The sequence below is a fragment of the Aethina tumida genome, chromosome 2 (genome assembly GCF_024364675.1).
Source record: "Aethina tumida isolate Nest 87 chromosome 2, icAetTumi1.1, whole genome shotgun sequence".
Classification (NCBI taxonomy): Eukaryota; Metazoa; Arthropoda; class Insecta; order Coleoptera; family Nitidulidae; genus Aethina; species Aethina tumida.
Window position 1 is genome coordinate 22426046 of NC_065436.1, and position 12028 is coordinate 22438073.

The following is a 12028-nucleotide window of genomic DNA, read 5'->3' on the forward strand; positions in this document are numbered from 1 at the left end:
AATTCATAAATTTACTTAAAAATAGTAAACAAAAAATTATTAAATAATCATGTTAATACTGAAACATATATTTTTTCCTTATTAAAATGAGGAAAATATTTTCTTACTTTTTGTTTTAAAAAAATGATAATAATCTAATTCTTCTGTGAAGTGAATAATTTTTATGCGGCGCATAATGTTTTTTTTTCCTTTTTCATAACGAAAATTTCTAAAAATTACTAGAATTGTATTTATTATTTATTTTTCTTCTAATTTCTTTTGTTTTTCCAAAATTTGCTTATAAAATATTGTCAAAATCAATTCAAACTTTTCAAAATTATAAATTTTTGTTAAAAATGTTACAGGGTGGTTTCTTTCTTCTATATATATATATGTTTTAATTTTAAAACAGTATTTTGGAATTTTGAAAAATAGTCAAAGTGAAACTTCTTTTCTTTCTATTTCGAATTAAAAATTTTAAATATTATAAATTTAATAATTTTATTATTATGCTATATTTATAGCAAAAATGTTAATATATTGTTTTCAAATGTTTTATATTATTTTTTATTATAATATTGTAAATTTATAAAAATTTTTTGATTTGTATTTATCATTCTTTTCATTTTTTTTTTTTTCAAATTAAAATCACACTTTTCAAAATTCTAAATTTTTGTTAAAAATGACCAATTCTTAAAAAATATCTATATTTCAATAAAAATATTTTTACATATTATTATGATATTTTTAAAAGTAATATTTTTATTTTATCTAGAATGATAATACCTTTTACCAAAAACTATCTAAATTTGCTGCTACTATTATAAATATAAAATAGAGTTAAAAGATTAATTTAAAAACTTTCAGTTTGAGTAACAGGTAAAATATTTATATTTTCTGTTATAATGTAAATATATTAAATTTGCATAGAAAATAAGAAAAGTATAAAAAATATCTTACACATTATACTGATACAGTGAATGAGAAAAGGTAATTCGTTATTCGTACGGAATATCCAACAATAAGTCGGAGATAGAAGAAAGATAGTCGCGAAGAAGATTGCAGTAGTAAGTAAGCACGTGCCCCACAGGAAGCGGGCAAGTCACCGTTGGCTGGCGGACCGTGGAGCCCACAATACACCTCGCCCTCCCGAGGAAATGAACTTATGATTGGGCTAGCAAATTAATATTGTCGGCAAACCGCTTACAATTTAACTTACATACTTACAACTATCAACGTTTTTTTTGACGCGTGTACATTTTTGAATTTCATTTCAGCATCGTGTTAAAAATAAGAAAAAAAGGGTAACGGGAAAAATGAAATATTTGTTATGAGATAAAAAAAAGTATTTTTCTTAATTTTCTGTAAAGAACCCTCATCTATATTCTTTGAAACCCATAACTGTAAGATATATTTTTTATATATTATTATTTATATTATATTTATAACTCAATTTTAATAAATTATAATTCAAATGATAATAAAAAGTTCTATGAATTTTATATATTATTTTTACAGATTAAAAAGTAAAATTTTTATCCACTTTCATCAAAATGAGATGTAAATAAAAATGTTACGAAAATGGTTTCTGTATTAAATCTTATGGAAATTAAACGTCTCAATTCAATAAATTTAAATATTAAAATATTATCATATTTAAGAGTATTGAAAAGTCTTAAAATATTGTTTTCAAAAGTTTAATACATCAATCACGCATCGATCACACACCAGTCACATACAAATAGTGTACTAATCACGCACAGAATATTATTTCAATTCTTTGAAAATAAGTATTAAGTAATATTAATTTAATGATGTTAAGATAGAGCATTTAAATTAGAAAATAAATATTTCAAAAATGTAAAAATGTAAATAAAAATCATACTTAAAATTAAATTTTAATAATATAAATTTAGTAATTTAAATTATATTTATTTGTTAAAATAAAATTGATAATTAAATATTAAAATAATTGGAAAAATGTGAAATTTATTTTCAAAAGTTTAAGATTATTTAACAAATCTTTTTTATTTTAATTATCAAAATAAGTTTAATATACATATAAAAGTGAAAATTGTATGTTTTTAAAAATGTATATTATTTTTAAATTGTACAAAAACATAGTAAATTAGGTAGTAATTTAATATATGAATTTTCTAAAAATTATCAAAGAGGTAAAATATTACTTTTAATTTTCAAAATCTCCTGAAAGCAACAAATAAAATTCTCTTATAATAATAAATAATCTTAACGAGTTCACGTACAGTAATTGTAATTATGCATTGATTAATCTATTCAGTTCTGAATTTGATACGATATTACAGCATGGTTTTATATAAATGTCCGCTATAGTTCCGTAGTCGCTGACAGTACCAACATACCGTATTCATATTTCCCATGGTACGAAACATGCAATTTGCGGATACTAATTGCGATCGCGCAGCAATAATCAAAGACGGATTAATAGCGATATTGAGAAATTATCTTAAAATAGACGTGGTGAGTACGGATGTACAAAGAATATCAATAACTTGTCCGGTGTGCACACCTGCTAAGTTTAACATTTTTGCAAATTCCTGAAATGCCGGTAGTTAATACAGTCTTCACCGCCAACTCCTTTTATTAATTTCTACTCGTATCGTGCATTCCGACTATCTAATATTGATTGGTAATCTCGAGATATTTATCTCGCTGATTAAAAATCCCATTTTATAAACCCATTAATTAATTAGATATTTTATAAGTACTAATCGTTAGAAAGGTTAAATTATGATTTCGGAGCAGTGACAATTTCAGGTTCTCAAAGTGTTAAGTAAAGCAATAAACAATAAAATTAAATATACTGGTTAATAAAATTGAAAGTATTGTACTTGATGCGTTTTACTTGTGTCGCAAGCAGTGCATTTGCATAAGAGCTGCCAAAATCGTCGTAAAAGCCGTCAATATAATTAACTGAAATCAGTCACAGGAAACAAAAATGATTGTGAAAATGATTTCTTACAAAATATAAAACTTAATTACACCAATTCTCACGCTGCCAGCTTCCTTATGCACAAAATTAATAATACGAAATGGCCGCGAGAAGAACTTGACACAGGTGTCCCGTGTGCACAGTTATTATTTGAAAAGGTTATCACGCCACAAATAAGCAAAATAAACAAAAATTACTGACATATTTAGTAACGGAAGCTTTTCAGGCCAACTCAACAAACGAGATTCGCATTCCTGGAAAATCTGAAAGAATAGATGTTTTCATAATTAAATCATTTGTCGCCACCATTTGTCACGGACATTCGCTGAATTCCACGCTATAATTGTCATCTTCGTACGTATAACGAATATACTACGCAAAACGTAAAATAAAATGAAAAACTGCAATTAGAATTTATATTGCCTCGATATTATTATAAAACAAACTATGTTAAAAAGTGGCCCATTGAAAATCTTCCTGTCCGCCTTTTCTTTTACCGAATACCGGATACATTAACCATTTCTTATCGTTTACATTGTTCGCAGTGTTTACATTGTACTATTTTATAATGGATAATCTTGACAAATTGTTGCTGGTATAACATAATTAATCGCCGGAAAAAAAATATATTGGCAAGCAAATTTTGACGTAACAGGCAATAATTCTGGTTGGCAGTAAATGGGTTTCATAAGGACAATTTAATGGTGTAAATGCAGGTTTTAATTAAGGCTACGTTGCAAACTGTGTTAGGAAACATAAAATACATTGAAATCTAATAGTTCTAAATCTATTCGCATCAGGCGGTAACGAGGAAAGCAATTATTGAAACGTTCCATTCAAAAAATGAAATAACTGTCTGGAAAAAGAATTATTACAGATGGCAAAGTGATAAAGTGTTGCTTTTGATATATAATCCTCCATTCAATGGTGAGGAAAGTGGAATATAAAGTATTGGAACTGGAACATGGCGTTAATCATACAACATGTGGGAGTAGTTTGTTTTAATTTTGTTATTTATGCGTACGCGGTCAATTTCGTGACCATATTCTATTCACCGCAAATATAAAACAATTTTTCACAAATATAGTGACAACAGAAATTACGTTAGAAATTACACAGAAGTAGGAGACGGCGGTGGTTAAAATGTGTTTATCAAGCGTAAATTTTTTGCAGCTGCGGCTATTTTCTTAAGGAAACCAACTGTCTTAAGTCATCCTCCGTTGACCACCCTTCAAACTAAAGACAATACTTGCACGCAGACTATGGCAGTTTTTTATTGAGGAATTAAATATTATTCAGACACTTGTTTGATACACCGAATTAACTAAATAATGCGGACGGTTTGTGGGAAATAAACAGAAACAAGGGCATCTATTTATAAAAAATAATAATAATAACGTACCTTTTCATGTAATGATCTAGTTATTATGAAAAACGTGGGGACTTCTTACGAAATATAGTGTTCCTTTCAATTTAAAGGGTTGATTTATTTGATTTACTTAGTCACAATTCAAGGTTCGTCTTCTTATCGATAGTTGCTATCCCATTTAAATATGCCCTGCCTTTCATAATATAGCACTATTCACGTTGTAATTGAAAGGTTATATATTATATAATATAATAATAATACATTATATCTATCTATTTTCAAAATTTATTAGAAATTTGTTATTTTTATTCTTTAATTCAACCTTTACTATAATTACGAAAGCAATTTTTTTTTCTTTCAAAGATGATTCTTTTCTTATTTTAAAACAGGTAATGTTTGATAGTTAATAATCGATTCTTTTCTTTTAATGGTAAAATTCAGATATAGTCCTTTTTTAAAAATTGTTTTTTTTTTTAATTTAACATTACAATTCCGATATTGTGCTTTTTTTCAAAAAATGGTTTTGTGATCATTTTCATTTTAATTCGATTCAGATTCCTTACTAAGTAATAATTAAGAAAAACGTTTTTTCCTTCAAAGGTGTTTTTTTAATATTAAAATTACTTTTTTTTTAATATTTTTTTCAAAATCTTTTAATATTTATATTTTCAATTTTGTAATAAAGTTATCAATTTTATTTTAACTAGACTTTCAGGTACTTTTTTAACTAATAATGAAGAAAAACTATTTCTTTAAAATCTCACTTTTATTTTATCTCTTTCTTTCAAGTTTCTTTTACGACACAATTAATTAAAAAAATATTTTTTTCAAAGGAGTTAATTTTTAATATTAAAATTCGGATATTATCTTATTTTCAAAAACTGTCTGGCATTATTTTTTGTTTTTATATTTACAATTTTGTAATAAAGTTATCATTTTTATTTTAAGTCGACTTTTTTGTTTCTTATACACTATGAATAAAGAAAAAAATTATTTGAGATTATAATTTTTTTAATATTAAAATTCAGATATTGTCTTATTTTCAAATACTTTTCATTTTAATTCGACATTCGATTCTTTATTAACTAATAATTAAAAAGAAAATGATAAATGTTTCGATATTAAAAATCATTCAACCTTGATTAAAAAAAAAAATATTCATTCAAATATTATATACCTTTTAATAATAAAAATCTATTGATGAGTTGCATGTAAATAATATATTATTCTAATTAATATACCACAAGAGTAGTTAGTAATTTTTAGTGTTGAAAAGATAAGAATCAAGTCCTTGAGCTTGCACAAATTTTAAGTAGTTCAAGCTCTGGTGGTTGTGGTGGCATATCGTCTTTCATTCTTGAAAGTGCTGCACCTCACAAAATAAACAGGAGTAATTTAAGAGTTATTCAGGCCTTTATCTCCCACTTCAAACACACTCGACCCGTGCATTATTCTCCGACGTGGTCATTATCCATTCAAGCCTGTTTTTCAATTAATCCATTCTCAGCCCAAAGAGCACAAAGCCGATTCGAAAATAGATCATAATTTTCAACAGTTACTCCGCCATAGACGTGTAATTTATAATCAATTACCGCGTCAATACTTCACCGATGTCCGCGTTTGACATGCAAAGAAACACCGCGAAAATAATCCAACGACCGTGGCGGATGACTAATAACCTTTTTGACCCATATCATGCACGAGGTATAATGCGTTCATTAACTACCGACGCATCGACGATCCTTATCTCTGATCGATTATTTATCTCTGTGCGACTTTTTCCTATGTCAGTTTTCTCCGTGTTGTAAATGGTCTGAAATGGGAATAAGTGTTTAACTGCTAGGAAGCAATTAGATTGTAAACGAGCACAAAACTTGGTACTAACAGCCATGCGTTTTACTATTGGAGGAAACATTAAAAACATTAAATTATTTTTATATTCTTTATCAACACTATATTCCACCAGGAAAGTATGGCAAGTTTTTCTTATATTTAAAGGAGTGCATTAATTCCTAGGTGCATTTAAATAATTAATTCCCAATAGCCTCTGGTATGAAACTGTTTATGGCTTTTTATAGATCAGAGCGTGACCTAACCGTTTTGCGGTTGTTGAAATTCATACTCATTAATTTATGACTTTTGATTATGAAGATAATCATTTGCAAAACTACACCCACCCACTGATGGAAATCTCCTGCTCAAGTGAACATATAAACTTACTAGACAACTGCATACCTGTAAGTAACGAGATAAGAGACGCATAATTTATTATAATTGTTTTTCTACTAACTTAATTAAAATACGTTAGTCTATTCACGAGAATTTGTGTAACTCACTACCAGGTCTGTTATTCATTTTACAAGGAGGTTTAAAAGGCTCTTAAAACAAATCTAATTAATTGACATATAAATATAATTACAGTTCATTTCAATAAAATACAAAAAATGCATTTCAAAATGGTATTTAATTTATTATAGTAACTGTTGAAACACTAACCACATTATACATATATTACGCATAGGCTAGAATATATTAAGTTCATTCATGTACATTTGTTCTAAATTATTTAAAAAATGATATATTATTGAAAAGGATAATTTACTAAACTTAACTAACGAAACACTGTTTATTATACTTAGGTTAAGCGAGGTTAAGTTCAGTTATACTGGAAGAACTTTATATTTGTTCTAATTTAATTAAAATGTAAATTTTAAATTAATTTAAAAAATATTATAATATTGAAAAATGAACACTTAAGAAGTCGTTGAAAACCGTTGATTAACTTACCTTTATCATCATCAGACAGATGTAATTCAAAATTTACTAAACTTATTAAATTAAATTATTAACTACTTAAACACTGAATACCATATATATTATTCATGGGTTAGGGTAGGTTAAGTTCAGTTGGATTAGGTTGGAGAGAAAAATTTTACGTTTGTTCTAAATTAATTAAAAAATAATATATTATTGAAAAAGTAACATTCAAGTATACAAAAAATTTTTTATTTTTAAATCCAATCAGAATTTATTTCAATTCTGATTAACACATGTATTTCAAAATTTATTAAACATATTATTGAACTATTAAAATAATTTATATATTATACATAGGTTAGTGTAGGTTAAACTCATTTATATTAAATTAATGAGAGAAAGAACATTTAAATTATTTAACAATTAATGTGTTTCAAAATTTACTAAATTTTTTATTAACTATCATGTTATGATTTGGTTATATTATATTATGTTGGTTACATTAGTTTGAAGTGGAAAAAAATTGCATTTGTTATAGATTAAATTTAAAATAATAATTAAATTAATAATTTATTATTAAAAATGATTACTGCCATTTAAATTGTCATATTAATATTATGAACGTAAACATGTTAACCACAAAATACAGTTCAGTAATATGTAGATTTGAGGTCAAATAATAATTAACTAAATTTATATCGTAATTAAAATGTGCATCGTAATAAAATATTATCTTTATAGTTGCCCTGATTTCCAAAGTTATAACACATATCCCGTTCTTAATTGTAATTTATTTATCTAACCAACATTTGGTATATGGTACTCCTAGTTTTTCTAATTCTGTTTAAATTACCCCAAAAATGCTATCCGAAACGGTCGCAATCTGCGACATCTGTTACATAATTGATACAGGTGCATTGTATTAGATAGGACTATTGACCCGGCCTTCAGATCATTAGATCAACTCGCGGCCACTTCCCCTTATAAAATAGATTAAGAAAACGGTAGTCACGATGTTCCTTAAATATACTAAATTGCATGTTAGATTACTGATAACAGATAACAATGGCGAAACTCATAAATTTTAATAACGCTTCTATAATTAAATTTTATGCCAGACAAAAATTATACCGAAACCCAATTAAGCATGAAAGCAAAGTAATATTTTTACTATTCGATCTTAGCCAAACAATATGTAATAAAGGTAAAAAAAGTCAAAGGTAATTTTAATTGGGTTATAAAGACAGAAACGTTTGAAGTCATTTCTCAATTGCCGCCCATAATTAGAACATATAACGACAATCGCGACACGAGAAGAATTGAATCGGGATATCTGGTCTCGAAATAAATAACTTGGTGTTTGTATAGTTAAAATTATCTCGCGATCGAGATGATCCGACCGCCATGGAGCGCCATTTGCACTGAATGGCACTAACTAATGCCCTATGCCTGCAGTAAACAAGAAATAATTGTTGGAGATAAGATAGCGGCTGCAGAAGGTGTCACTTCTGATTTACATACGACTCATGATTCGAGACCGAGCCGACTACACAATATGGATAATATAGTGCAGATATCGGTTCCGACTTCACCATCTACCCGATTTTATCGCGATTGTCGTTAAGTCTCGGATTTACGAGTACTTAGCCGTTCGCTAATACGTAATTTCGGCCCTATCCGCATTTATCTAGCCGATATTTACTCGATCGACATTGAATAAACAGTGTGTTTAAGGTTAGCCATCTATCATTTGTTGCCAGTACGCGGACGTAAGTATGTGCCGGAACATAGGCCTATTATTTCACTCCGGTTGGAACATTATACCAGACGATTATCATTTTTTTCAACAATAAATTATTAACAAGAAAATGCGTACCGTGAACACAGGTCGTTGAGATCACCACTTTTTATCACACTGATGGCATTTGTCCTGATAACATCCTAAGACTTAATAAACGTTGTAAAAATTATAAATTTTGGTTAATAAAACCACCCATTTAGCCAGATGAATGTGGAATGACCCGAATCCACCTAATGCATGTTAATTTAGTAACCGTAAAATTGATAACACGCATTATAAAAGTAATGAACTGGCTTTAATCATAAGGTTGCAGTAAATTAACATGGGATCTCCCGCCCAAACGTATCGGTTCTTAACACGGAGCCGATGCGAAAGGTCGTTTGCATACAGCTGGTCAAATAGTTCTGACTTCTTCACTTTCGTATTGATTAATTAAGCCTCGGGACTTCCTATTTTCCATAACGGATGTCTAATGGTTAAAAGTTCGTTAAGGAAGTTTATATGCCATGCAGTGAATATGGTGACAAAAAATTAATGTTTATAATAATTTTGTTTCGTATTTTACAGTCGTTCCTTAAGATTCGGAGTTTCGTTTTTTCAGCCTTAGGGAGCAGTTGATGAAAAATCTGATCTGATAAAGATATTTTGCGTTGTTTCAAGAAATGTTTTCTTAATTAATTCTTAAGAAATCCTTTTTGATAGATCAAATATGGAAAGAAAGAAGTCCAAACATATGAAGACCTGGTTTAAGGAAACCTTTCGATTGACTTTGATAGAGTTTCCTTTCATTATCCTTAAGGAACTCATTATAAAAGATAAAATTTAGCAAACTTCCTTTAACAATCATCACATCAATATTGATGTACTATCACAAAGTTTCTTTGAGACACATAAATTTTAATTTAATTTCCTCATCCTTAAGGAACCCTTGATAAAAGGTAAAATCTGACAAGATTCGTTAAAATCCAACATTATGAAGACTTTTTTAAGTAAACCTTTAAGAAATTCTTGGTTAATCTGACAAAATCCTGAGTTACCACAATATTGAGTTATTATTCTATTTCTCTACATTATATCTTACTAGTATGAAAAAATTAGAAGATTAATATAAATACTAATGCATGAGAAAAATGCTATCATCATCTAGATATATCAAATCATAATTAAAAGTACTTTTATTTTTCAACTGCAACCTCTTCTTGTTAACACACTATTTGAATATATAACACATTAAAAATGACAGTTATGAAGACTTCATAAACATTTTTCTCACTCGAGTATTACTTAAATGGTGTGGAACGTCTAGAAAACGCAATGCGGTGATTAAGGAACCCTTAAACGTAAAGAATGTGTCAGTGACCATAAATTCAATAATTAGAAGTAAATTAATTAAAACGAACCTGTGAAGCGTATAAGTTATATATTATATATAAATATTATTTTGATGCAAACATTCCAAATTGAATTTGTGTTAAAGAATTCTGACGTATTTAAAGTGTATGCTGTTTTAATACCCCAACTAATAATATATTCTAATATTTTCAGCAACAAAATAATTTATTGACGTTTCCTCCAGAAACAAAGTCCATCCAGCAACTGTTCCCTACAAAAGCCCAGCATGTTGGCACCAAAAAAACCGGGGATGTCCCTTAGTTTCTAATCCCGGCCTATGAACTCTGTCTACCGGTTAACCCATATGTTTGGTGGCGCACACACACACACACGATGGGGAAGTGTACGGTGTTAACGGTCCAATTTCGAACGCTACATCAGGTGTCACATGACAGGTGTAGTGAAGTTTAAATGGACAAGTGGCCGGGGCTCGTGCCCTCGACCAGGAACTTTTCCCGCTCCATTAGCGTTAGACGTTAGGAGGCCCGATCCACCTGAGCATTCCAAACTGCCGCGGCGATGGCCCTTTAAACTTGTACGGCGGCCGTTTAAAATACACGCGACAGGTTGATGGAGGCGATGAAATTTGTTTCGCTACATTCGCATTTTGCTACTGTGTCCGGTTTGGAAGGGACCTTTCGTAGATCCAGATGTTTGGCTCACAATTCTTACCATCGACTATGTACCTTTATAAGTTGTTTATTTAATTTGTGTAGCTCCACAAAACGAATTGATTAATGTAAACGAATAGGGGACAACATAAAAAGTCGTTAAATTCATTGGTAGCATACAAAAAGGAGATCCAGATATTGGTTGGAATCAGATAAGCCACGCAATCGTTAAACACGCATACACAGATGCAGAAGATGCGGATAATACAAGTGAACAGTGGGCGACAAACCTTTAGTTTAGCCGGGTGTGATCGGTTCCCATGGCCGAGTTTGTTTTATCCTTGCGGGACCCAACTTGAATGGAGCGGACGGTCTTTAACGAGGATTGTTCGTTCCTAATATGTGTTTCGATTGTGATTGTTTGGAAATCGGGGAGCTTATCATTCGCATCGGATATCATAATATATCGTAGGTCAAGACAGATAATGCAAACGGCAATTACGAAACTGGAAATATTGAATCGTGCACTTCGCTGTCGTCCTTTCCATTCTAATGTTAAATAATTACCACAAAGCAAAAATCAATGTGTACTGGCTTAATTCATGAAAAAAATTAATTAAATTAGTCCCAGATACTCGTTAGTTCTTAATTGACTTATTAATAGTATGTAATTTTAATTGAAAAAATAATCACAATTTAAAATCGATGGAATCTCACCGATCCAGGCCAAATTAGTATTTCCTAGTTGACTACATCTGTAGATAATTGCTTTAACAAGTCGTCCTTTATTATTAATTTGAATGTTAATGACATCCGCGGCATAAGGATAAACCGTTGGGGCAAGAAGTATTTCTTGGGACAGCTGATCGTGGGGTTGTACACCTTAGCCACCGTCCCTAAAAAAAGACGCGCCAACTAACCCTCTACACCATATGTTATTAAAAAGGAGTTACGTACATGTCTTCATGTCTTGTATCAGTTTGGGGTGTCTATAATTTAAAACCTGTAGAATCCGATGTGTTTTTATTAATGTGCGCTGGAGGATCTATTCTAAATTGGACAAGGTGTTCACCAGACACATGTGTCTCCTTTAGGTTTGATAATTTATACTAATGACCAAAATTTATCTTCTTTTTCCATTATTGATT